We start from the raw sequence: 25795 nt of genomic DNA on the forward strand, positions 1-25795 counted from the left end.
GCCATTTATTGTCAGAAAAGACTGCGTTCAAATGGGAAACGAGTGAGGCCTAGGGAGGCGGGGGTGAGCCAGAGCATAGTGGTACGCAATGCAGAGTTCGCATGGAACCTGGGCGAAGTTAATGAACAGTGATGTCTGCCATTCGGACAGAAGCAAAGTCCACGGCACAGCAGTAGCAGGAGAGGCAGGTGGTGTTCACAGCTACAGGGCACGAGGCAGAGAGCGAGGCTCGCCAACGGGCGGCGGGGTACATCCAGCATGGCCACGCGGCTTCCTCCGCCGTGATTGAAGCCTAGAAACGCGCGGGGGTGGCATGGAAAATTCCGAAGCGTGGCCTGTTCAGCGTCGCCTAGGCAGCGTTCCCTCGTCAGCACACGAGGGAGGCGCGTGTTCGAGATTGCCCACCCCGGTGCTGACTTGCTGTTGCCAGACCGTGGGACGAGAAAATTACAGGCAGCCGAAGCTGCCGGCTAACACTGGACCATAACGAGACAATGAAATTAACATTTCGATATAAATTAACCACAGAATCCCCTACCATCTGGCTCAGCCTTACAGTCCGTTTGCAACATCGACGTCTAAGGTAGCAACTTGTAATGACAGTTGATTCTGCACAACTACTCTATTAGTAGCCGAAAGGGAACCGCAAACGTTTGATGACAAGGCGACGAGTTAACCGAATCTTCCACCGGAAAACACGTCTGGTGTGCCATACACGACATTAGTGATAGTGTGTCATATGATAGGAATCTGTTGTCGATGCACCTAATTTGTACACTGGTACAAATATACGTGTTCATATGAATGTTAATGTGATCACTCCCAAGGAAATGATGAAACCATAATAGTTTATCACATACGCTACAACAGATGAATGCATCAGTTTCACAATCACACAGTTTCTCTGTGCTCTGTCAAAACATTCGTTTTTAACATTTTTGAAGTTGCATTAAAAAAAATGTTCAAATGTGTGTGAAATCTTATGGGACTTAACTGCTAAGGTCATCAGTCCCTAAGCTTACACACTACTTAACCACAAACACACACACACACGCCTGAGGGAGGACTCGAACCTCCACCGGGACCAGCCGCACACTCCATGACTGCAGCTCCTAAGACCGCTCGGCTAATCCCGCGCGGCGAAGTCGCATTCCGTTTTAGAAGTATTGTCTCTTGAATTCCTTTATTGTAACATAGTTCACAGGCATTTATTTTTTGTTTTCATTTCTGTGAGACATTCATGTGTTATTTCGCCTGCTCTTCACCACATTTACTTGTGACTTTAACGTATTCTTATCACATGACTCATATTATATAAGGAATGTGTAGTACGACAACTGCCAATACTACAGAAAGAGAATAAACATTTCAATGACCGGACGGACAGTCATAATGTTGTGGGAAAAAAATTGGCACGTAGAAGTTCTGAACCCGACTCGACCACCTGGCAGTCCCACATTTAGACCACTTACCAACAACGCAACTACTGTTACAAAAAAATGGTTCAAATGGCTCTGAGTACTATGGGACTTAACATTTGAGGTCATCAGTCCCCTAGAACATAGAACTACTTAAACCTAACTAACCTAAGGACATCACACACATGGATGCCCGAGGCAGGATTCGAACCTGCGACCGTAGCGGTCGCGCGGTTCCAGACAACTACTGTTACAGATTGGTCTTTATTGCACTTCTTGCCTGTGGAGCGTTCACTGTTTCTATTTTACTTTTCTTTCACAGTTCAGTACATCTTCTTGTTTTCGTGCTAGATTTGGGTTCAGTTTTTTGTTTTTTTCTTTTGGACCATCTTACTACTAAATCTGAGAGGGGATGCGATGCGGAGTTTCCCGCGTTATAAATACACTCCTGGAAATTGAAATAAGAACACCGTGAATTCATTGTCCCAGGAAGGGGAAACTTTATTGACACATTCCTGGGGTCAGATACATCACATGATCACACTGACAGAACCACAGGCACATAGACACAGGCAACGGAGCATGCACAATGTCGGCACTAGTACAGTGTATATCCACCTTTCGCAGCAATGCAGGCTGCTATTCTTCCATGGAGACGATCGTAGAGATGCTGGATGTAGTCCTGTGGAACGGCTTGCCATGCCATTTCCACCTGGCGCCTCAGTTGGACCAGCGTTCGTGCTGGACGTGCAGACCGCGTGAGACGACGCTTCATCCAGTCCCAAACATGCTCAATGGGGGACAGATCCGGAGATCTTGCTGGCCAGGGTAGTTGACTTACACCTTCTAGAGCACGTTGGGTGGCACGGGATACATGCGGACGTGCATTGTCCTGTTGGAACAGCAAGTTCCCTTGCCGGTCTAGGAATGGTAGAACGATGGGTTCGATGACGGCTTGGATGTACCGTGCACTATTCAGTGTCCCCTCGACGATCACCAGTGGTGTACGGCCAGTGTAGGAGATCGCTCCCCACACCACGATGCCGGGTGTTGGCCCTGTTTGCCTCGGTCGTATGCAGTCCTGATTTTGGCGCTCACCTGCACGGCGCCAAACACGCATAAGACCATCATTGGCACCAAGGCAGAAGCGACTCTCATCGCTGAAGACGACACGTCTCCATTCGTCCCTCCATTCACGCCTGTCGCGACACCACTGGAGGCGGGCTGCACGATGTTGGGGCGTGAGCGGAAGACGGCCTAACGGTGTGCGGGACCGTAGCCCAGCTTCATGGAGACGGTTCCGAATGGTCCTCGCCGATACCCCAGGAGCAACAGTGTCCCTAATTTGCTGGGAAGTGGCGGTGCGGTCCCCTACGGCACTGCGTAGGATCCTACGGTCTTGGCGTGCATCCGTGCGTCTCTGCGGTCCGGTCCCAGGTCGACGGGCACGTGCACCTTCCGCCGACCACTGGCGACAACATCGATGTACTGTGGAGACCTCACGCCCCACGTGTTGAGCAATTCGGCGGTACGCCCACCCGGCCTCCCGCATGCCCACTATACGCCCTCGCTCAAAGTCCGTCAACTGCACATACGGTTCACGTCCACGCTGTCGCGGCATGCTACCAGTGTTAAAGACTGCGATGGAGCTCCGTATGCCACGGCAAACTGGCTGAGACTGACGGCGGCGGTGCACAAATGCTGCGCAGCTAGCTCCATTCGACGGCCAACACCGCGGTTCGTGGTGTGTCCGCTGTGCCGTGCGTGTGATCATTGCTTGTACAGCCCTCTCGCAGTGTCCGGAGCAAGTATGGTGGGTCTGACACACCGGTGTCAATGTGTTCTTTTTTCCATTTCCAGGAGTGTATTTAAAAGAAAAGTGAAAGGGAAATGCAGTACCTGACCATAGTACTCAAGGATTAAGAGGCTGCCACCACATGTTTCGTGCACAAACCGCGCGAGTCGCATAGTTACGAGTATTAAGCGGGGCTACGCATCGCATCACGCTCGTGACGCTGCGACCTGAGAAGCGCTCAGCGCGTGCGCCGTGGGCCGGAGGCTGCCGGCAGAGGCCGCTGACACTTGATTGGTTTTAATTACGGCGCTGTATCGCTGTGATCTCGTCGCCGGCGCCTTTGAGCCGGCCGCGCCGCTCTCGGGAACAATGCGCGCGACAGCGCGGCGACAATCGATACAGCAGATTAAAGCAAGCGCGCCGCACCACGCCCTGCTGCCAGGCTACCCGCGCTCCTGTCTCTGTCCTCCACACTGGCCGCTCCTCAGGATGTCTGACCGCCCCGGAAGGCACCACAGTGTTTGAAGAGGAATCGTCTGCACACCCACTGTACAGCTCGTGTCCCAATTCCGGCTTCTGTACTAGTAGTGCAGATAGCCGAGAGCGATGCATCGCCTACGTACTTCGGACAATGACACCCTCACTGGTACACGGATTAGAGGTGGTGGCGCCTGATTCCCTCCCGCCGCCGATTCCTGTTAGACATATCGCGCCAGCACTGTGTCACTTTCGCACCTATCTGGTCGACATGAGTTATCTATTGGATGTCCTACCAACCACGCGGGCTGCTACAACCAAGGACTTCTACCGCTACTTTCAATGGACACTGCCTGCTATTGTGATTGAACGCCGACATCCGGGGGTTGGCTGGAGGCGGATGTGGAGTTTCGTACACTCGACTTTCCTTCCCACCGCGGTGAGGGCGCTGTGGTAGGTGATAACGACTGGAAAATTTCCCACCCGACAACGTCTATACACTATACGTCTTGCCGAGGTCCCTCGCTTCCTCAGACGCGCCGCTGTCGACACCGACATGCGCCGTTTCGTTTGTGGTACGGCTGCCGACTGCTGGCTCCTCACACGGCGCATGTTGACATTGTTGCTGCGACGGACGCCTCAGTCCGTAGCGTCTACCGAACTCGTCCATCCTGGCGTCAATTAGTACCCTGCTACTCGTCGTCACACCTCGGTGTGTGTTAAGCATATGGCACTGTCATATTATTTTAGTGAAGGCGTTACAGGGTTGTTAGAGTTTTGGAATTATTTAACGAGCAACTACACGGTTTTACGGCGCAAGGCGTCGTATGGTTCGCTCTTTCCGGATTACCTGGGGTCGTTGTTTACGCGCCCTCCAGACCATTGGGGTGTACCGGGTACGAGAAGAAATTGACGATATAGCACACGGTGAACTGATGAGAGACATCAGAGGTAATGATAGGGTTTTTTACCCTCGCTGAACGAGAAGGCGACCTGGACGTCCCACAGTCTGGCTGCTGTGGACACCCCTGGAAGAAGATTAAAAAAATATATAAAAATCACAGGTTTCTGCCACAATCCGTTTAGGAGGTTGAGGGGCAGACCAGCCCATCAGCTCCAGGCTGTAGACAGCACCCTCCCCCTTTCAGCCGGATACTGGCGCAGGCAACTACAATAGCGAATAGGGCTAGCAGACATTGCCTATTATAGGTTTTTCTGACAAACCTCTACTATCGTACGTATTCATATAAAATGAGCAGTCATAGTAATTAATTGCTAGTGCAAAACCACTTGCTGAGTAGAGACATAATGAATGTTGGAACTGTACTGTAACAAACGCACCATGCGACATTCATTTTTTCCCTTTATTCTATTGTTAATGATATACGGATATCAGATTGAGCTTGGTTTGGATGGAGATGAGTGTGAGCTGAGTTCTGTCTCGAGAGGTATTGATTTCTGTACTAAGTTGTATATTAAAGTGTGGAAAGAAGGCGTAAGAAGGCGACTGAACAATTATGCCAATGTTGTCTATGGAATTATTTCTACGTAAGGATTGAAATACCGATAAATGTCTTCATCGTTCAATTGATGTAAAGTCTAATTTTCAATTCTGCGCCTACCAGTTTCACTAATTAGTCGTAAATGTTCCAGGTTGATGGGACTATCGTGATAGAGAGACGCCAATTCAGCAGACGAGCCTGCAGTAAATGGTCAATTGTAATTTTCTACGCACCAACGAGAATGACTACTTTCATATTTCCATATCGGGACACACCTAGTACCGAGTGTAGTCCACTGGCCGTAACTAATGATTTTTTTTCCAGGAAGATCGAGAGAAAACACATTAACTTATTCCAAGAATTAAGATTGGCTCAGTCTCTATAAAAGTGGTTCAAATGGTTCAAATGGCTCTGAGCACTATGGGACTTAACATCTGAGGTCATCAATCCCCTAGAACTTAGAACTACTTAAACCTAACTAAGCTAAGGACATCACACACATCCATGCCCGAGGCAGGCTTCGAACCTGCGACCGCAGCGGAAGCGCGGTTCCGGACTGAAGCGCCTAGAACCGCTCGGCCACCGCGACCGGCCTATAAAAGTGGTCTAGATAGGACATGTTAATGGATAGCTACTAAATCATTTGTTATAGTCATTTAAAAAGTTTTATATGACTATGAACCCCACGCAATAGAAGATTAATCATCATTACCTTAGTTTAATTTTCGTTTGCTTATATACAGGGTATTTAAAAAATACTTTTACGAACATTGAGAACAGGGTCTTTACACCAAAATATGGAACAAATGTCTAGCAAACATCTGCTCTAAAATGCATACCTTTAGAGCTATGAGAACGTGTTCCTCTTCGACACTGAGAAACGCATCTCTGCAGCTGCAAATTCTTTCCTTTCCATGTTTTGGGAGGAGGCACTACTTGTCAAAACAAAAAAAAAGGTTTAGGTAAACATGGGCTCTAAAATGCATACATCCACAGCTATGAACACTTGTTCCACAGAAGAGATGTGCTTCACTGTATCGAAGATGAACAACTGCCCCCAGCTCTTAAGGTATGCATTTTAGAGCCCATGTTTACTTAAATATTTTTTCTTCTTTTGCTGTAAGGATTCTGTGCCCAAAGTATGTTTTGAAACACCCTGTATACTACATTCATCCGGTAACGTATATTCTGTTTCAATAAGCACCCGACTCAGATGGTGTCCACATTCGGCGACCGCCGGTGTACCATCAACTAACCGGATCGGATTTTCTGTTGATGGCACACAATCCCCATAACGATATAATCCGTTATTTCCATCATTACATGTTCTATGAAGAAATTAATTGTCAGTGGTGATAAAGTGAAGCTCAGAAACCAAGTCAAGAAGAGGTTTAACATACTCACTGGGCTGAGACAACGACATGGCGTATCACCGATTTTCTTCAACCTGGTTCCGAAAAGGTAATGAGGGAAGCTTTGGGACTTTCCATGAGAGTTTCGAAGGTGATGAGGTCAAAGGGAACAAAATCACACGAGTCGCATTTGCAGACGACGTGGGCTCGTTGTCCAGATTTAGAGAAGCACTAGATGCGGATGAGCGACATCGAGAAGGCTGCAGTGGGCAAGATCGGTCTCTCCAGCCAACTGGAAATCGGAACCCGATTCTAGAAAAAGGCTGAAGATGACTATCTGCAGAGGATTTATGCTGTCAGACCCAGATCAAACCGAGACTCCAAGCTGGAAGCCGATAGTAGCTTTTCAGAACTCACTGTCTGAAAAGGAATTGGAACTCCAGGCATACACAATATTGATCTAGTTAATAGGAGTGCATGGTAGCGAAACATGGAGTGTCCGGCGAAAAGGCCTGAGGAACATCTATGGGCGGTACAACATGTGAACACCGCGAAATAGAGGATTTTTCATAGTTTTGAGGTGAATGAGATCTGCAACAGCTCAAGTATTGTAGGCCTAATGTGAACCAAATTGCCTATGCGGGCGAATCATGCTGCGCGGATGGACAGTATCGATGGCCTTTGAAATACATGGATTTTACTCTCCACGCGAAGGAAAGGAAATCATCAAAACTTGCTGAAGTTCACCGTAGAGGGTGTTACCAGGGGAAAGCAGGAGTTACAATTCAATGGAAGAAGAGTCTTGTAGCCGCGCGTCATCCTCTAGGCCTGATGGCGTCAGCGGAATCAGTAATAATGTTGACAGTGAGAAATCGTGACTTATACTTCTCCCGATTTCCCCCTTTTGAACAATTCCATCAAGTACTCTCACCTGTGATTGTTTTCCCTCTTTTTGTCGAGTTACGTGCGCAGTCGGGTCGGTATAGTGGTAATCCACCATTAACAGAACACTGCAATCATGCTATTACGTACTTCTGACCGAAGGTTCTTTGAAGAACAATTTCACTGGTACAGAGACAAACCTATGCCATATAATGCAGGAATTAAAAAAGAGACCTTGATCTCTAAATCTCTTGTCGATTTGTGTCGACGATTGGAATGAACTCCATAACCCCCACGAAAATTATTTCATTTCGGAAGTAGGGATTGCTGGTACGAAATGTCAATATGTCTACCGGTTACAAACGTGTGGTTAATTTTTTCCCTGTATCCCATTTCGATTTGGCCCCGTTGCACGATCGGCGGGCCTGGATTACCTTGCGCGGAATTTTCTAAGCTGTTTTCGAAATTAAAGTGAATATTTCGCAAATAGGCCGGGAGCTTTTAATTAAAAATTTCCATCGAGCGAGCGCAGGGATTAAGCTGCGGCCTCTAACGGCGCGGTATTGCGTGTCAGACGCACGGGCCGGCCCGGCTGACCGCAACTTCGCCGCGCCACGCACTAGCCACCAGTGCGTGCCGTTTGATGGCGCACCTGCGTGTCCCGCGATTGGTCTGCCGCTGACAAATGAAATAATGTCTCCCCCTGTCTGTGTCGACGGCACTCGCCAGTCTGTGCGTGGAAGAATGACCGGACCGAAACAAAGAAGCGAAGTCTGAGGCTAGGTCCGCTTTCTGCGACACGAAGAATTACATTATTACGAGACTCGTAAGGACGCATCCTGAAGAGGCAGGAATACCTCGACACCCCTCCCCGGATGTCATCCCGCATGACCCTCCAACCAACATTTTACTATAACTTTCAGGAGTGCTAGTTCTGCAAGGTTCGCAGGAGAGCTTCTGTAAAGTTTGGAAGGTAGGAGACGAGGTACTGGCGGAAGTAAAGCTGTGAGTACCGGGCGTAAGTCGTGCTTCGGTAGCTCAGTTGGTAGAGCACTTGCCCGCGAAAGGCAAAGGTCCCGGGTTCGAATCTCGGTCGGGCACACAGTTTTAATCTGCCAGGAAGTTTCAATTGTATTGTTGCATACACTGATGAGCCAAAACATTATGACCACCTACCTAATTGCCAGTAATCCCAACTTTGGCACAGATAACATTGGCGACGCTTTAGGGTTCAAAATGGTTCAAATGGCTCTGAGCACTATGGGACTTAACATCTCAGGTCATCAGTCCCCTAGAACTTAGAACTACTTAAACCTAATTACCTAAGGACGTCACACACATCCATGCCCGAGGCAGGATTAGAACCTGCGGCCGTAGCGGTCGCGCGATTCCGAACTGAAGCGCCTAGAACCGCTCGGCCACTCCGGCCGGCGACGCTTTATGGCATGGAAGCAATGAACCTTTGTAAGTAGGCTGTTTAGGTTTTATATTGGTAACGTCACGTAGTGCTCTGTATGAAAATCTCTGGCTGTGCTGCGTGCAGTCTGTGGCCGGTTGGCATTGTTGTAATATTCTCTATTGTAGTGTTGGGCAGTTGGATGTGAACAGCGCGTAGCATTGCGCAGTTCGAGGTGAGCCGCCAGCAGTTGTGGATGCGGGGAGAGAGATGGCGGAGTTTTGAGAGCGGATGATCTGGACGTATGTCCATCAGAGACAGTAAATTTATAAGACTGGATGTCATGAAATTATATATATATATATATATAATGACTTTTGAACACTATTAAGGATCGGCCGGGGGGCCGAGCGGTTCTAGGCGCTACAGTTTGGAACCGCGCGACCGCTACGGTCGCAGGTTCGAATCCTGCCTCGGGCATGGATGTGTGTGATGTCCTTAGGTTAGTTAGGTTTAAGTAGTTCTAAGCTCTAGGAGACTGATGACCTCAGAAGTTAAGTCCTATAGTGCTCAGAGCCACTATTAAGGTAAATACATTGTTTGTTCTCTATCAAAATCTTTCATTTGCTAACTATGCCTATCAATAGTTAGTGACTTCAGTAGTTAGAATCTTTTATTTAGCTGGCAGTATTGGCGCTCGCTGTATTGCAGTAGTTCGAGTAACAAAGATTTTTGTGAGCTAAGTGATTCATGAAAGGTATAGGTTATTGTTAGTCAGGGCCATTCTTTTGTAGGGATTATTGAAAGTAAGACTGCGTTGTGCTAAAAATATTGTATGTCAGTTTATTGATGATCAGAATAAGTAAAGAGAGAAATGTCTGAGTACGTTCAGTTTTGCTCATCCGTTTGAAAATCAAATAACGTAAGAGGTTTATCAGCACAATCATTCATTAATTTTCCGAAGGGGGCGTTTCACCTTCATAGGTTGCTGGATAGATCTGGCGCTACATCTGCACGCAGAAGTCACCTAATCCCTTTAAATTCCGGGAAGGGAGGCAATGAGCTCTGACGGCTGAATCACATCCGAGGTGTGTTCGATCGGATTCAGATCCGTCGAGGTGGGAGGGAAGCGCATCAATTCGAAATCGACACTGCGTTCCTCGAACCACTCCATCACACTCCTGGCCTCGTAACATGGCGCATTATCGTTTTGAAAAATGCCGCTGCCGTCGGGAAACATGATTGTCATGAAGGGGTGTACAAGCAGTGTACGATACTGCTTGGCCGTGGAGGCACCGAGCTCCACTGGACCCAAGGATGCCGACGTGAATGTTGCCCAGAGCATAATGGAGCCGCCGCCGTACAGGCGTCAAGGACCTGGTGCCCTGCAAGACGACGGATTCGTGCCCTCTCATCGGCTTGATGAAGGTATCGGGTTTCACTGGACCATGCAACGCTCTCCCACTGCGCCAACGTCCAGTGCCAATGGTCACGTGCCCATTACAGTATTAGTTGCCGATGTCGTGGTGTCAACACTGGCAGATGCAAGTGTCGCAGGCTGCGGAGACCCATCGTAAGTACTGTTTGGTGTACTGTGTGTTCAGACACACTTGTACTGTGCCCAGCATTAAAGCCTGAAGTTAATTCTGCCACAGTGCGCAACCTGTCATGTTTTACCAGTCTTTCCAGCCTACGACGTCCGACATCTGTAATCAGGGCAGGCCGTCCAACCCCACGACGTCAGGACGTGGTTTCACCTTGGTTTCGCCACGTGTTGAAGAGGCGCACCATAGCACTCCTCGAACACCCGACAAGTCATGCAGTTTCCGGGCCATCACAATCTGCCCTCAGTCAAACTCAGTCAGGTCGCGCGCCTTCAGCATTCTACATACGGACAGCAAGTTTACTGATACTGCATGCACGAGCAGTCATTCATCGCCAGGCAACGCTGCTATCGCATTGACGGGTTTATATCGATAGTAGGTCAGTGGTTGTAATGTTATGGCTAATCAATGTAGATCGATTCCGTAATTCTGCAGGTAATTTTAGGAGAATAAAGTAGTATTAAAATGCCGTGTCTCTAAAATGAAAAGGATTCAAGAAACTTATAAGCTATGTTGATCACATGATACTTTTGAATTTCAGTCATCTTCCGGGCACGCGTCCGCGACAGCATTATTTCTTCTTCCGATTTTCGCTAATAACATTATAGGACAAGAAGAAAAAGTTGGAAAGCTTACGCACTTTCTACCGTACGTGAGAAAAGTTTCTTTAAAATTTGTCATAATAATGACGACGCATTTTCTTCTCACCGACCATGATGGCAACTCGTCTAGGATCTGTGAAAGATGATCCACTTTTATGAAAGTGTGGTATATCTATAATTCTCCAGGTACAGTTATCAGTTACATCTACTTCTACATCTGCATTTACTTACATCTATGCAAGTCACTTACGGACGGGAAACCACACAGAATATATTACCACTAGAGCGCACGCGAGGCTCAAACAATTCTGTCCAATGCTCAACAGGGAAAGCACACTAAATAGGACGGTATCGAGGTCCAGATATAAATTCATGCAGGGTGCCACAAAATTCAGATTGTCTGTATTTACACCAAGTGTTTGGTGGTACGGGATACAAACCATGACATGGCTTTTAATCGATTGATATTCGATGAAATAAAGTGCTCCACACATTTCTTTTCATCTCCTCTAAATTGTCACAGTTATCTCTAAGTGCACATCAGCAACACTGGCTGGATATGCCAGCTGCTATCACAGGCGACCAACAGGCGACAGCAGGTAAGCCGATTAACTCGCACACTAAGCACAATCAAGCCGCCAAGTTGAGCAGTAGAGGCGCAAGACCATATACATCGTTACTAATCGGAGGACTTCGTTATTGGCCTTACAATTCTTATTTTGCCATCTTGGTTCTCGTATATAGTCTGCATCTGAACTGAATGTAGAAAATGAGAGGTCTGGTAGAATAGCATATAGCAACGCATGTTCGCATCCCTTAGCGTACGACGCTAGCCGTCGTTGAACAGTATCGGGTGCCGGCAAGAGGGTATGCACACAATTTGCGATTCGAGCTGTCACGGTAGCAGCTCTGCAGGTCAACGATTTCAGTGTATTTCTGACATCAAGGTAAAAGAGATGTGCAGCTGAAGTTTTATGACCTTTATTTGCAAACGCTGTATTCGTCGTAGTTACGGATATTCCAGGCGGGTCAACACTTCTCGTTTTCCGCCTGTTTTTGGAACGTGAACGCGTTGCCATTAGCTGTGCAAATGCCTGTTTTATATACAGGGTGATTCAAAAAGAATACTACAACTTTAGGAATTTAAAACTCTGCAACGACAAAAGGCAGAGCTAAGCACTATCTGTCGGCGAATTAAGGGAGCTATAAAGTTCCATTTAGTTGTACATTTGTTCGCTTGAGGCGCTGTTGACTAGGCGTCAGCGTCAGTTGATGCTAAGATGGCGACCGCTCAACAGAAAGCTTTTTGTGTTATTGAGTACGGCAGAAGTGAATCGACGACAGTTGTTCAGCGTGCATTTCGAACGAAGTATGGTGTTAAACCTCCTGATAGGTGGTGTATTAAACGTTGGTATAAACAGTTTACAGAGAATGGGTGTTTGTGCAAAGGGAAAAGTTGTGGACGGCCGAGAACGAGTGATGAAAATGTAGCACGCATCCAGCAAGCATTTGTTCGCAGCCCAGGAAAATCGACTCGCAGAGCTAGCAGAGAGCTGCAAATTCCACAATCAACTGTATGGAGAGTCCTACGAAAAAGGTTAGTTATGAAACCTTATCGTCTGAAATTGGTTCAAGCACTGTCTGCAGCTGATAAGATTAAAAGAATCGATTTCTGTGATTTTATCCTTGCTCAAATGGAAACAGATGAATCTTTCGTTTCAAAGATTGTGTTTAGTGATGAAGCAACTTTCCACACTAACGGGAAAGTCAACTGTCACAATGTCTGTATATGGGGCACTGAGAATCCGAGGGAAACAACTCAGTATGAACGTGACTCGCCTAAGGTGAACGTTTTCTGTGCCATTTCAGCCAATAAAGTTTTTGGTCCCTTTTTCTTCGAAGGTGCTACTGTAACTGGACTACAGTATCTGGAGATGTTAGAGAATTGGCTGTTCCCTCAGCTCGAACAAGAAGCACAACAATTCATATTTCAGCAGGATGGAGCGCCACCACATTGGCACTTATCTGTCCGTAACTACCTGAACGTGAACTACCCGAGGCGATGGATCGGCCGCCAGGCAGCCCGTGACAGAGCACTTCATCACTGGCCTCCAAGAAGCCCTGATCTTACCCCCTGCGATTTTTTCTTATGGGGGTATGTTAAGGATATGGTGTTTCGGCCACCTCTCCCAGCCACCATTGATGATTTGAAACGAGAAATAACAGCAGCTATCCAAACTGTTACGCCTGATATGCTACAGAGAGTGTGGAACGAGTTGGAGTATCGGGTTGATATTGCTCGTGTGTCTGGAGGGGGCCATATTGAACATCTCTGAACTTGTTTTTGAGTGAAAAAAAAAACCTTTTTAAATACTCTTTGTAATGATGTATAACAGAAGGTTATATTATGTTTCTTTCATTAAATACACATTTTTAAAGTTGTGGTATTCTTTTTGAATCACCCTGTATGTTGCGTAAAGCGTATAGCACCTGTGCACACCACGGAGTCTTGTTCGCATTGCGTCAGTTTATCATCAAATGGGGACATTTGTGTTTGTTACAGGAAATGTAGCGCTGTCCTTGGGAGGAAAGGGCAGACATGCACTGCGCCTTACGGGGCGGCGGATGGAGATGCTCACGCTACCCAACGTTTAGACGTTCGCCGGTTTCCGAATCGTCGAGTGCCAGACCTAAGCAAATTTACTGCCATCCACAGGTCCCCAACGAGAGACAGGTTCACTTGCGCTAAGCTTTCCACTGGCATTTTCTCGTTTAAGGCCTAGTTCGAAACGCTGTGTATTCATTTTGTGCTACGGACGCGGTGGTCAACGAGTAGTGCATACACCAGGGTTTGAACATGAGGCGTTAGCACTGCTGGCCCAACAAGTTGGCGGCTTGATGCCCGGGGAACGGTCGTAAGCCATTCCACAGTTTGGCGTGTGTGGCATGAAGGTAATTTGCACCTCTACCGCCTTCACAAGGTTCACGCTCTTACGCCAAACTATTTTCCACGTTGAATTGAATTGTGCCAGTGGTTTTTCTAGCAAAGGTGTACCATTCAAGCGGACTTTCCGAACTGTGTACTTTTTATGGATGAGGCATCCTTTACGTGAGAGGGTATGTTCAACAGCCGCAATCAACGCCTATGGCCCGGGGAAATCCGCCTTTGTTAGTGGTCACCAGGATCACTTCGCTGTCAAAATTTGGGCTGGCTTGCTAGGCAATAATCTGGTCGGTACACATATGTTCTCCCGGCGACTCAATGCAAACAGGTACTTATTCTTGTTACGAGAAACTCGGACAGAGTTGTTGGAACGTGGTCCACTCAACTTGCGGCAGAAAATGTGCTAGGAATACCGAATGGAGCACTTGCGCACTTCGCACATGCAGTGCGAATGCATTTGGATGAAACATGTGGTGAGACACAGATGGGGCGCATTGTGTCGGTGGCATCGTCTGTACGTCCCCCCGACTTGACGCCAACAGATTTTTTTCTTCTGGGGCCACCTGAAATCTGTTGTCCACGAAACACCCACTGAGAATAATGAAGAGCTGATAGCGCGCATTATGGCAGCCACCGATGCAATTTCCACTTTTCCAGGAGTGTTTGAAAGCGTGCGACTGTCACTCCAGCATCGTTGCACGGTGTGTAGTCAAGCAGGAGGGCGTAATTTAGAGCACTGCTTGCAAATGTTTTCAAATGGACGTAATAAAACTTCCTCCCGACTTCTCATTTACGTCAATGCCATAAATACACTGAGGTCCATAGTTAAAGCAACAAACTACTGTTTAAGAACTTTCAGCATTGCAGCGCGTCAGCAGTCAAATGGTTCAAATGGCTCTGAGCACTATGGGACTTAACATCTATGGTCATCAGTCCCCTAGAGCTTAGAACTACTTAAACCTAACTAACCTAAGGACAGCACACAACACCCAGCCATCACGAGGCAGAGAAAATCCCTGACCCCGCCGGGAATCGAACCCGGGAACCCGGGTGTGGGAAGCGAGAACGCTACCGCACGACCACGAGATGCGGGCCATTGCAGCGCGTCAGCAGTCGTTAGTATCGAAATAATTATGAAAAATCCGCCTCGATTGCACAAACTACCTGGTGTTTACCTAGGTTTCAGCGTGGGTAACCACGCCTTCTTCAGAACAAATATAAAACAGCTTGCCTAAATAGGCATAGTCAAAGGCTAAAATCAACAACTACAGCGGCAAGACCCCATAAAATTTTTTACAAACACATGGTACATTTGTACCAAGTCAATAATATTACTTATCTCAACGCTGTGTGTGCTGCCTCGCCCCAGCCAACGTACGATGGTCACAGGCTCTCCACAGAACTCAATAAGTTCCATTATTTATCATCCTTCCTTAATTAATACTCGGGAGTCACTGCACGTGTAGTACGAGATTTAGTCTCTGCTCCAGAAATCCCCCCAACAATGCGAGGTGGAGCACATTCTGAGCCTGACCCGCCGCCCACGGTGACGTCACACAGGGGTCACGTCAGCCAGCGTGTGTTCTGCGTGGCCGCGAGGTGAGAGACCGACCGGGGATCAGGGCGGAGCCCCGGGAAATAAGAGACGGACCGGCAGCACCGGGCTCGTTATCTGGACAGGCGGAGGCGTGGAGCGTGACAGGGGGGGGGGGTGTTTCTGGAGGGCGATACGGCGACCCGGCGCCGGGCGTGCCGGCCACTCCTATCTGTCCTCTCCCCGGCCGGCGGCTAATGGAAGCGCACAATGGGCTTCGTTACGGCCGCGCCGCGCCGCGCCGCGCCGCGCCACATCACCGGGACTTCTTTTACGAGTCGGCGCGGCCCGGCGCTCCCCGCCGCTGACAATGGCACAGCTTGCGGTGTCTGCTCATCGCCGCCGCTCCTAGCCGTAGCTGTCGCCGTGCCTTCCCCGAAGCCACGCGCGTTCGGCCGAACTGAATACGGCGAGAGTGGTCGCCGAGGACGGTAATTCCCCTCCGACGCAGAAGAGGAGCTTCTGAACGTCTACGATTTTGAAGCAACGGGCAGGGACCGTAAGACCGTTGTAGCGCAGACGGTGTCACTCTAAGAGTGTGTCAATTCGCAAGTCAGAGATTTCTTGAGGTTTGCCAAGGGGCAGGAAATAAAAAGAAAGGAAAAACCTAATCCCTGAAAATTTTCGGCCGGCCGTTGTGACCGAGCGGTTCTAGGCGCTTCAGTCCGGAACCGCGCTGCTGCTACGGTCGCAGGTTCGAAGCCTGCCTCGGGCATGGATGTGTGCAATCCTTAGGTTAAGTTAGGTTTAAGTAGTTCTAAGTCTAGGGGACTAATGATCTCAGATATTAAGTCCCATACTGGTTAGAGCCATTTGAACCTGAAAATTTTCATTCACCGTTGGACAGGCAATCCAGCTTACATCATCTATCCCAGGCGTGGACGGTGTAAGACGGGTTGCCAGCCTTAAGGTGCATGAAACATTTTCTCGCCTTTTTTTTTTTTTATTACCATTCTGGATATCCCTGTATTTCTGGCCTAGACGGAATTCTGTTTTGCAGAAACAGTGAGAGTGTAGCAAAATCTAGACTTAGGAATGGCTTGTTCGGGACACAGCGGCCGTTCTGATTACGAGAAGTAGTCATAAAGTTCTAATTATCACCTCGGAAAGAAAATAAAGCTAGCTAATGAAAGGTGGCTACACTGAGCCACAGCGCCAGAGATCGCGCTAGAGAGTATTGTTCCGCCGCCTCCACTGGCAGTGATTATTGAGAACTCGTAGTGGGCAGTGCTTTGGGAGAACTCGTGGTAGTCAGTGCTGAGATGTCGTAGTGAGGAGTGTTTGTTGAGATGAGCTAGTAGGCAGTGCTTGCTGAGATGTGATACTGAAAAGTTCTTGTTGAGATGTGATAGTAGCGAGTCGGTGTGGAGAGATTGTAATGTCTAGAGTGCTTTTCATCAATATAAATTAAGGTAACAAACTACTTTTCTTTTCTTTCTCATTATTTCAATGTCCTGAATAATGCGTCATTACAGGTTCAGTCAACAAAGCATCTGGCTTGTGTTCTTGTATTAGAGTGTAATTCTGGTTTTCTTGAGTAATTATGGTATTTCTATTTTCTTTAATTAATTCAGTATAAATGATATTTAAAATTTCTTGTGTTGTTGAAGAAGAACCGTGCCAGATGCGTACGTTGAGTCATACTTCCACACACAGAACAGTTACACTTGTGCTTTGGCGTGCATGGGGGCTTAATTAAAATATGATGAAAATAATTTTAATTTTTTGATTCAGTAGCTGTCTGTTCGGTTACGAAGTCTCGTAACGGTTGGCCCTGACTAGTATTATTACGCTATCTGACTGCAAAGAACAACAACAAGAATGAAATGGAAATTTTCATTAACACAATTAATTAATTAAGTCCCCAGCAACTATAAAACCTACGAAACCAAAGCACAAGTGTAACTGTTCTGTGTGTGGAAGTATGACTCAACGTACGCATCTGGCACGGTTCTTCTTCAACAACACAAGAAATTTTAAATATCATTTATACTGAATTAATTAAAGAAAATAGAAATACCATAATTACTCAAGAAAACCAGAATTACACTCTAATACAAGAACACAAGCCAGATGCTTTGTTGACTGAACCTGTAATGACGCATTATTCAGGACATTGAAATAATGAGAAAGAAAAGAAAAGTAGTTTGTTACCTTAATTTATATTGATGAAAAGCACTCTAGACATTACAATCTCTCCACACCGACTCGCTACTATCACATCTCAACAAGAACTTTTCAGTATCACATCTCAGCAAGCACTGCCTACTAGCTCATCTCAACAAACACTCCTCACTACGACATCTCAGCACTGACTACCACGAGTTCTCCCAAAGCACTGCCCACTACGAGTTCTCAATAATCACTGCCAGTGGAGGCGGCGGAACAATACTCTCTAGCGCGATCTCTGGTTTTGTGGCTCAGTGTAGCCACCTTTCACTAATTAATTTACTTTCTTGAAGGTGCATGTCTACAGTCACGGTACAAGTTGGAGCCCCCGCGCCACTATACTGCAGCACTTAGCTACAGGAGCCAAAACAAAATGGCTTAGCTCGTCTCCAGTTCATCAGTGGGCTGCTCCATTTTATTTTGGCCCCTGTAGAGGCGTGGGAGAAATTCATTTTGCGCCAGGACTGCAGCAGTATACCTGAAAATAAAAGAATAGAAAAAAGAAATAATTAATTATCAACTTTAATTTTCTCGAGATAATAAACTGAAAAATCTTTATCCCTACACCTCATAATGTACAGATAAGCTGGCACAGCCGCGCGGGATTAGCCGAGCGGTCTTAGGCGCTGCAGTCATGGACTGTGCGACTGGTCACGGCGGAGGTTCGAGTCCTCCGTCGGGCATGGGTGTGCGTGTTTGTCCTTAGGATAATTTAGATTAAGTAGTGTGTAAGCTTAGGGACCGATGACCTTAGCAGTTAAGACCCATAAGATTTCACACACATTTGAACATTTGAAGCTGGCACAGGTCGCGTACTATTTGCGTAATTTCGTTAATCAGATGCGAGCACCCCGTAATACCCCTTGCACTGACGACAGCGCATTAGAGATTTAAAGTACCGCTAGGCACCATCGTCAACACAAAGCGGTGTGCTCCATATCCAGTTCGCACCACTTTGTGTTGGTGAGTGACTCCAGTTTGCGAAGACAAAAGTAGGAAACCAGGATATAGGACAGTTAATACGCAGACAGGATGAGCGGAATTCTATAAACAATATAGCAGGCGAAGTACCGCGAGCACTATAGGCGGCATACAAACAGAAGAGACCATACGATAGAATAAGACAGCCTCCAGATTTGACAGATCAGCAATACATATTAAACGACACAGACAAAAGCGTAGACACGGAAACGGATGCTATACCACACACAGGAAGTGAAGACCAAATAAACATATAACCATAGCAAAAGTAAGTGAAGGTTCCACAACACTAAATCAAATCAATATGAAAATGTACCTCTCTGTGTAGCTGTTTGTTATACCATTTCACAGCATCTAACAGTATAGGAAGATGTGATATTTCTTCTTATTTCGCTGCATCAGATGTGAATGGCTCGAAGTTTTTCCGAGCCCTCACACCTGATGCAGCTGGCTGTGCCATTTTAAATCAATTCCCAATCTCCACTGTTACCTTAAGTTCGGAAACACATTATAACCTAACTAGTCAATACATTAAATTAAGTATTACCAGTGTCAAGACAACATATGTAACAGATAACTAAGTCAAATTGCCATATCTTGTATGTTCCATTAGATATACTTTTAATTTTAATTTAAAACACATCCACAATCTATTATGTATCTTATTTATTATCATTATCTAAGTTAGCAACAAGTTTAAACAAAATTGTGTAGGTGCGCTTGTACTTATTATGTTCCCATTATGTTCTGTAATTTATCCTTTTGTAAAATTTTCAACAAGAAACTGTACTAGCAATAAAACTGAAATTTTATGATGTAACATGTAAAAACACACAATCTACGGCCTGATAAATAATAACAGGATGCAGGTCTTCACTTGATAAATAAATAAAAACAAAATAAATTAATGACGATGGTGCCAAGCGGTGCTTTACAGCTATTAGCGTGTCCATCAGAGCAATGAATATCCGAGGGTTCTCGTGTTTGAGGAGCAAAGCGAGAGAAATAAATGAAGAAACATGCGACGTTTTATGTATATATTAAATTGAAACTCATGCTGTAGTACGCAGTGCGAAACGTTTACATCATCTCGCTGTCGGATTGGAAATATGTGCCGAACAGGTATTCCATCCTGGAACCTTGCCTTCCACTACGACAGTCTTGCAGAAGATACGGCAGATCTGCTGGTAGATTTTGACCAGTGAGAATGTGCGTTTTTTGTCGTGACTGGACAGAACAGAGGTAAGAGCACTGCTTCGGAAGATATCCCCTTGCTACTTGTGGCGATTTGGTTTGTACGAATGTTAATGGTGTTACCACATCGAATACACACATTCTAGTATACATACCGTATATCGCTTGTTGTGTAGCTATTTTCACTATGCAGCGGAGTGTCCGCGGATCAGAAACTTCCTGGCAGACGAACTATGTGCCAGACTAGGATTCGAACCCGCAGTCTTTGCCTTTCGAGGGTAAATGCTCTACGAGACACGTCTCCGTAGCCGCCTTACAGCTGTACTTCCCCCACTATCTCTCCTCTACTTTCCAAACTTCATAGTTCTCCCTCATACGTGCGGAAAATTCATTCCAGAAAGAAACACCTACGACTTGCAAGGGAAGGCCACGACGCTGGGGTCACAGATTTACTTCGAACTTTGCACACCTTTAGTAGGCCATTAAAACGACATAATATGCCAACAGTAAGATGCACTACTCTGGTAATTCCGACAAAATCGTAAGAGAAGTTTTATGTGTCTATTATGTAACTGATGTAGCTGTGCGTAGGTGCCGGGCATTAGAGTTCATGGTGGTCAAGTGGTTAGCGCTGAGCTGCGTAAGACGAACATGTATGAGGCGACGGTGCATATATGTTCTTGCTGCATTAGCAAAGCCCCACCGCTACGCAGGTTAAATGCCACATACGGCCTGCCTGTGTGTCTGCAGCTCGAAGCGTTGAGGTGCAAAGTAGACGCAGGTACCTTACCAGATGGCAAGTATAAAGAATTTCGCAAATCATGACAGGCATACATTTTCAGGAAACCTCTGTGTGCCCTTCTTTATTTACTTCTCTGCCCCAATAGCTGAACGGTTACACCGAAGAAATACATGCCGCCGACAATGACAGGTATGATGAAGATTATATGGCTGAATACCAGATTCATGATGGGACACCACGTGCTGCAGGGATTGTGATGCAGATGATAACTTCGTTTTCACTCCCACCTGTGACTAGGATTGTCATTTACTTTATTCATGTAAAAAGAAAAAGGGTGGCCTTTACATTGATTTTATGATTTCCAAATTGTTTTTGCTGTCTCGATACTTTTCTTATGCCTAGGGCAGCAAAACTGTACGAATAAAGATTGTTTGTTGTTTGTTTACCCTGCCTTCCTGTTCCACGTTAAAAAAAATAAAAATAGTCAGGGCGTTGGAATGCCACGCACGGGGACCAGGGATCGATTCCCTTCTGGGGTGGGAGATTTTCTCCCCTCAGGGTCTCGGTGTTGTGCTATCCTCATCATAATTTCATCCCCATTGTCGACACGCAAGTCGCCCAACGTCCCGTCACGCTCAGTAAGACTTGCACTTGGCGGCTCAACTTCCGCCTGGGCGCCTGGGAACTCCCGGTCACTGACGCCATAGTTATAGATATGTTTGTTCTAACAGTTAGATTGTTCCCAGAATGAGATTTTCACTCTGCAGCGGAGTGTGCGCTGATATGAAACTTCCTGGCAGATTAAAACTGCGTGCGCCGACCGAGACTCGAACTCGGGACCTTTGCCTTTCGCGGGCAAGTGCTCTACCAACTGAGCTACCGAAGCACGACTCACGCCCGGCCCTCACAGCTTTACTTCTGCCAGTACCTCGTCTCCTACCTTCCAAACTTTACAGAAGCTCTCCTGCGAACCATGCAGAACTAGCACTCCTGAAAGAAAGGATATTGCGGAGACATGGCTTAGCCACAGCCTGGGGGATGTTTCCAGAATGAGATTTTCACTCTGCAGCGGAGTGTGCGCTGATATGAAACTTCCTGGCAGATTAAAACTGCGTGCGCCGACCGAGACTCGAACTCGGGACCTTTGCCTTTCGCAGGCAAGTGCTCTACCAACTGAGCTACCGAAGCACGACTCACGCCCGGCCCTCACAGCTTTACTTCTGCCAGTACCTCGTCTCCTACCTTCCAAACTTTACAGAAGCTCTCCTGCGAACCATGCAGAACTAGCACTCCTGAAAGAAAGGATATTGCGGAGACATGGATTAGCCACAGCCTGGGGGATGTTTCCAGAATGAGATTTTCACTCTGCAGCGGAGTGTGCGCTGATATGAAACTTCCTGGCAGATTAAAACTGCGTGCGCCGACCGAGACTCGAACTCGGGACCTTTGCCTTTCGCGGGCAAGTGCTCTACCAACTGAGCTACCGAAGCACGACTCACGCCCGGCCCTCACAGCTTTACTTCTGCCAGTACCTCGTCTCCTACCTTCCAAACTTTACAGAAGCTCTCCTGCGAACCATGCAGAACTAGCACTCCTGAAAGAAAGGATATTGCGGAGACATGGATTAGCCACAGCCTGGGGGATGTTTCCAGAATGAGATTTTCACTCTGCAGCGGAGTGTGCGCTGATATGAAACTTCCTGGCAGATTAAAACTGCGTGCGCCGACCGAGACTCGAACTCGGGACCTTTGCCTTTCGCGGGCAAGTGCTCTACCAACTGAGCTACCGAAGCACGACTCACGCCCGGCCCTCACAGCTTTACTTCTGCCAGTACCTCGTCTCCTACCTTCCAAACTTTACAGAAGCTCTCCTGCGAACCATGCAGAACTAGCACTCCTGAAAGAAAGGATATTGCGGAGACATGGCTTAGCCACAGCCTGGGGGATGTTTCCAGAATGAGATTTTCACTCTGCAGCGGAGTGTGCGCTGATATGAAACTTCCTGGCAGATTAAAACTGCGTGCGCCGACCGAGACTCGAACTCGGGACCTTTGCCTTTCGCGGGCAAGTGCTCTACCAACTGAGCTACCGAAGCACGACTCACGCCCGGCCCTCACAGCTTTACTTCTGCCAGTACCTCGTCTCCTACCTTCCAAACTTTACAGAAGCTCTCCTGCGAACCATGCAGAACTAGCACTCCTGAAAGAAAGGATATTGCGGAGACATGGCTTAGCCACAGCCTGGGGGATGTTTCCAGAATGAGATTTTCACTCTGCAGCGGAGTGTGCGCTGATATGAAACTTCCTGGCAGATTAAAACTGCGTGCGCCGACCGAGACTCGAACTCGGGACCTTTGCCTTTCGCGGGCAAGTGCTCTACCAACTGAGCTACCGAAGCACGACTCACGCCCGGCCCTCACAGCTTTACTTCTGCCAGTACCTCGTCTCCTACCTTCCAAACTTTACAGAAGCTCTCCTGCGAACCATGCAGAACTAGCACTCCTGAAAGAAAGGATATTGCGGAGACATGGCTTAGCCACAGCCTGGGGGATGTTTCCAGAATGAGATTTTCACTCTGCAGCGGAGTGTGCGCTGATATGAAACTTCCTGGCAGATTAAAACTGCGTGCGCCGACCGAGACTCGAACTCGGGACCTTTGCCTTTCGCGGGCAAGTGCTCTACCAACTGAGCTACCGAAGCACGACTCACGCCCGGCCCTCACAGCTTTACTTCTGCCAGTACCTCGTCTCCTACCTTCCAAACTTTACAGAAGCTCTCCTGCGAACCATGCAGAACTAGCACTCCTGAAAGAAAGGATATTGCGGAGACATGGCTTAGCCACAGCCTGGGGGATGTTTCCAGAATGAGATTTTCACTCTGCAGCGGAGTGTGCGCTGATATGAAACTTCCTGGCAGATTAAAACTGCGTGCGCCGACCGAGACTCGAACTCGGGACCTTTGCCTTTCGCGGGCAAGTGCTCTACCAACTGAGCTACCGAAGCACGACTCACGCCCGGCCCTCACAGCTTTACTTCTGCCAGTACCTCGTCTCCTACCTTCCAAACTTTACAGAAGCTCTCCTGCGAACCATGCAGAACTAGCACTCCTGAAAGAAAGGATATTGCGGAGACATGGCTTAGCCACAGCCTGGGGGATGTTTCCAGAATGAGATTTTCACTCTGCAGCGGAGTGTGCGCTGATATGAAACTTCCTGGCAGATTAACTGCGTGCGCCGACCGAGACTCGAACTCGGGACCTTTGCCTTTCGCGGGCAAGTGCTCTACCAACTGAGCTACCGAAGCACGACTCACGCCCGGCCCTCACAGCTTTACTTCTGCCAGTACCTCGTCTCCTACCTTCCAAACTTTACAGAAGCTCTCCTGCGAACCATGCAGAACTAGCACTCCTGAAAGAAAGGATATTGCGGAGACATGGCTTAGCCACAGCCTGGGGGATGTTTCCAGAATGAGATTTTCACTCTGCAGCGGAGTGTGCGCTGATATGAAACTTCCTGGCAGATTAAAACTGCGTGCGCCGACCGAGACTCGAACTCGGGACCTTTGCCTTTCGCGGGCAAGTGCTCTACCAACTGAGCTAGCGAAGCACGACTCACGCCCGGCCCTCACAGCTTTACTTCTGCCAGTACCTCGTCTCCTACCTTCCAAACTTTACAGAAGCTCTCCTGCGAACCATGCAGAACTAGCACTCCTGAAAGAAAGGATATTGCGGAGACATGGCTTAGCCACAGCCTGGGGGATGTTTCCAGAATGAGATTTTCACTCTGCAGCGGAGTGTGCGCTGATATGAAACTTCCTGGCAGATTAAAACTGCGTGCGCCGACCGAGACTCGAACTCGGGACCTTTGCCTTTCGCGGGCAAGTGCTCTACCAACTGAGCTACCGAAGCACGACTCACGCCCGGCCCTCACAGCTTTACTTCTGCCAGTACCTCGTCTCCTACCTTCCAAACTTTACAGAAGCTCTCCTGCGAACCATGCAGAACTAGCACTCCTGAAAGAAAGGATATTGCGGAGACATGGATTAGCCACAGCCTGGGGGATGTTTCCAGAATGAGATTTTCACTCTGCAGCGGAGTGTGCGCTGATATGAAACTTCCTGGCAGATTAAAACTGCGTGCGCCGACCGAGACTCGAACTCGGGACCTTTGCCTTTCGCGGGCAAGTGCTCTACCAACTGAGCTACCGAAGCACGACTCACGCCCGGCCCTCACAGCTTTACTTCTGCCAGTACCTCGTCTCCTACCTTCCAAACTTTACAGAAGCTCTCCTGCGAACCATGCAGAACTAGCACTCCTGAAAGAAAGGATATTGCGGAGACATGGCTTAGCCACAGCCTGGGGGATGTTTCCAGAATGAGATTTTCACTCTGCAGCGGAGTGTGCGCTGATATGAAACTTCCTGGCAGATTAAAACTGCGTGCGCCGACCGAGACTCGAACTCGGGACCTTTGCCTTTCGCGGGCAAGTGCTCTACCAACTGAGCTACCGAAGCACGACTCACGCCCGGCCCTCACAGCTTTACTTCTGCCAGTACCTCGTCTCCTACCTTCCAAACTTTACAGAAGCTCTCCTGCGAACCATGCAGAACTAGCACTCCTGAAAGAAATGATATTGCGGAGACATGGCTTAGCCACAGCCTGGGGGATGTTTCCAGAATGAGATTTTCACTCTGCAGCGGAGTGTGCGCTGATATGAAACTTCCTGGCAGATTAAAACTGCGTGCGCCGACCGAGACTCGAACTCGGGACCTTTGCCTTTCGCGGGCAAGTGCTCTACCAACTGAGCTACCGAAACACGACTCACGCCCGGCCCTCACAGCTTTACTTCTGCCAGTACCTCGTCTCCTACCTTCCAAACTTTACAGAAGCTCTCCTGCGAACCATGCAGAACTAGCACTCCTGAAAGAAAGGATATTGCGGAGACATGGCTTAGCCACAGCCTGGGGGATGTTTCCAGAATGAGATTTTCACTCCGCAGCGGAGTGTGCGCTGATATGAAACTTCCTGGCAGATTAAAACTGCGTGCAGCCGACCGAGACTCGAACTCGGGACCTTTGCCTTTCGCGGGCAAGTGCTCTACCAACTGAGCTACCGAAGCACGACTCACGCCCGGCCCTCACAGCTTTAC

The 25795-nt window shown here is 47.8% G+C and overlaps 12 non-coding genes across 12 annotated transcripts; all 12 read right to left on the reverse strand.

Annotated features, from left to right (window-relative positions):
- Positions 1 to 21464: 21464 nt before the first annotated feature.
- On the reverse strand, positions 21465 to 21538 carry Trnas-cga (transfer RNA serine (anticodon CGA)). The gene has a single exon. It is a non-coding gene; the product is annotated as a tRNA-Ser (tRNA).
- Positions 21539 to 21766: 228 nt separating this feature from the next.
- Trnas-cga (transfer RNA serine (anticodon CGA)) lies at positions 21767 to 21840 on the reverse strand. Its single transcript has one exon. It is a non-coding gene; the product is annotated as a tRNA-Ser (tRNA).
- Positions 21841 to 22068: 228 nt separating this feature from the next.
- Trnas-cga (transfer RNA serine (anticodon CGA)) lies at positions 22069 to 22142 on the reverse strand. Its single transcript has one exon. It is a non-coding gene; the product is annotated as a tRNA-Ser (tRNA).
- Positions 22143 to 22370: 228 nt separating this feature from the next.
- Positions 22371 to 22444, reverse strand: Trnas-cga (transfer RNA serine (anticodon CGA)). Its single transcript has one exon. It is a non-coding gene; the product is annotated as a tRNA-Ser (tRNA).
- A 228-nt stretch (positions 22445 to 22672) lies between these two features.
- Trnas-cga (transfer RNA serine (anticodon CGA)) lies at positions 22673 to 22746 on the reverse strand. Its single transcript has one exon. It is a non-coding gene; the product is annotated as a tRNA-Ser (tRNA).
- A 228-nt stretch (positions 22747 to 22974) lies between these two features.
- Trnas-cga (transfer RNA serine (anticodon CGA)) lies at positions 22975 to 23048 on the reverse strand. The gene has a single exon. It is a non-coding gene; the product is annotated as a tRNA-Ser (tRNA).
- Positions 23049 to 23276: 228 nt separating this feature from the next.
- On the reverse strand, positions 23277 to 23350 carry Trnas-cga (transfer RNA serine (anticodon CGA)). The gene has a single exon. It is a non-coding gene; the product is annotated as a tRNA-Ser (tRNA).
- A 228-nt stretch (positions 23351 to 23578) lies between these two features.
- Trnas-cga (transfer RNA serine (anticodon CGA)) lies at positions 23579 to 23652 on the reverse strand. The gene has a single exon. It is a non-coding gene; the product is annotated as a tRNA-Ser (tRNA).
- A 226-nt stretch (positions 23653 to 23878) lies between these two features.
- Trnas-cga (transfer RNA serine (anticodon CGA)) lies at positions 23879 to 23952 on the reverse strand. The gene has a single exon. It is a non-coding gene; the product is annotated as a tRNA-Ser (tRNA).
- A 530-nt stretch (positions 23953 to 24482) lies between these two features.
- Trnas-cga (transfer RNA serine (anticodon CGA)) lies at positions 24483 to 24556 on the reverse strand. The gene has a single exon. It is a non-coding gene; the product is annotated as a tRNA-Ser (tRNA).
- A 228-nt stretch (positions 24557 to 24784) lies between these two features.
- On the reverse strand, positions 24785 to 24858 carry Trnas-cga (transfer RNA serine (anticodon CGA)). Its single transcript has one exon. It is a non-coding gene; the product is annotated as a tRNA-Ser (tRNA).
- Positions 24859 to 25086: 228 nt separating this feature from the next.
- Positions 25087 to 25160, reverse strand: Trnas-cga (transfer RNA serine (anticodon CGA)). Its single transcript has one exon. It is a non-coding gene; the product is annotated as a tRNA-Ser (tRNA).
- Between the last annotated feature and the right edge of the window lie 635 nt (positions 25161 to 25795).

Source organism: Schistocerca nitens, chromosome 6 (genome assembly GCF_023898315.1).
Source record: "Schistocerca nitens isolate TAMUIC-IGC-003100 chromosome 6, iqSchNite1.1, whole genome shotgun sequence".
NCBI classification, from domain to species: Eukaryota; Metazoa; Arthropoda; class Insecta; order Orthoptera; family Acrididae; genus Schistocerca; species Schistocerca nitens.